This window comes from Elephantulus edwardii, unplaced genomic scaffold (genome assembly GCF_000299155.1).
Source record: "Elephantulus edwardii isolate Elephantulus edwardi_28Jun2011 unplaced genomic scaffold, EleEdw1.0 scaffold00392, whole genome shotgun sequence".
Lineage (NCBI taxonomy): Eukaryota > Metazoa > Chordata > Mammalia > Macroscelidea > Macroscelididae > Elephantulus > Elephantulus edwardii.
This window is the reverse complement of record NW_006400142.1, coordinates 591106-592683: the sequence shown is the minus strand read 5'-3', so window position 1 is coordinate 592683 and position 1578 is coordinate 591106.

Here is a 1578-nt window from a genome sequence, read left to right as displayed (position 1 = left end):
TCCCGTGCTGCCTTTTGAAATCTTCTATTCAACTCTTTAGTATCTTGAATTCTTCCCTGTGCTTTGGCTTCTCTGCGCTCCAGTGCAATTTTCAAATAGATCATAAAAAATATTTGTCTGGTATAACTTAGTTATAGCCAGGATCCATCTGATATCAGTAATGTTATCCCCATCTGATATCAGTAATGTTATCCCCTCTTCTAATTCCTGTTTGAATTTCTGACAGTGTCCTATTTATGTACTGTTCTACCTGTTTTTTAATGATTTTCAGAAGTATTTTGCTTCCATATGTTATCAGTGATACTGTTCAATAATTTCTACATTCAGTTGAATCACCTTTCTTGGGAATGGGAACAAATATGGACCTCTTCCAGCTCAATGGCCAGATAGCTGTCCTCCACATTTCCTGGCATAGATCGGTGACCACACCAAAGTCTGCATCTTTTAATAGAAAAAAGTTAATTGGTGTCCTATCATTTTGTAGGGCCTTATTTTTTGCCAATGCCTTAAATGCAGGTTTTACTTCATCTTCCATTACCATTGGTACTTCCTGAAATTTTCAGTGTCAATCAATTCTTTCTGGTGCAATAATTCTGTATATTCCCTCCAACTTCTTTTGATGCTTTCTGGATCATTCAATACATTGTCCACAGCATCTTTCAATATTGCAACATTGGGCTTATATTTGTGTGGAATTGAGAAGGAAGTACACCAGGCTTGTACTCTCTATATCCATACCTATTAAATCTGTATGGTGAGCAGATTATCCAAGAAGAGGGACTCTCCGAGGAGGAGTGTGGCATCAGGTTTGGAGGAAGAATCATCACTAACCTGCATGATATAGATGACACAACCTTGCTTACTGAAAGTGAGGAGGATTGAAGCAGTTTTTGGAGAAGACCAAAGAATGCAGCCTTTGGTATGGATTTCCCCTCAATGTCAAGAAAACAAAGATTCTAACCATTGAACTGATATGCAGCATCAAGATGGATGGAGAGGAGATTGGAACTGTCAACAGCTCCATCTTACTTGGATCAACAATTAACACACTTGGTACCAGCAGTTAGGAACTAAGGAAACGTACCAGGAAAATCTTCAATTAGAGACCTCACCAAATTATTAGGTGTAATGATGTCAGTTTAAAGACTAAGGTGAGCCTGATTCAGGCCATAGTCTTTCCAAGTACTTCCTATGCATTTGAGAGCTGTTGTTGTTGCGATGTGCCATCGAGTCTCTTGTGACTTATAGCAACCCTGTGTACAAGAGCTCTATACGCTCTTCTATCCTGTGCCAACTTAGCCATCTCAAATGCCTTTATCCCCACCTCTTCAGTCACAGAATCGATCCATCTCATCAAAGCTCCTCCTCTCCTTCGCCGGCCCTCCACTCTGCCAAACATGATGTCCCTCTCCAAGGACCAGTCCCTCCTTGCAACATGCCCAAAATATGTCAGAGAAAACTTCAGAATCCTTGACTCCAAGGAGCATTCTGGCTTCACCCTCTCCAGGACAAACCTGTTTGTTCTCCTAGCAGTCCGTGGTATATTCAACACTCTTCTCCAGCACCACAGCTCAAAGG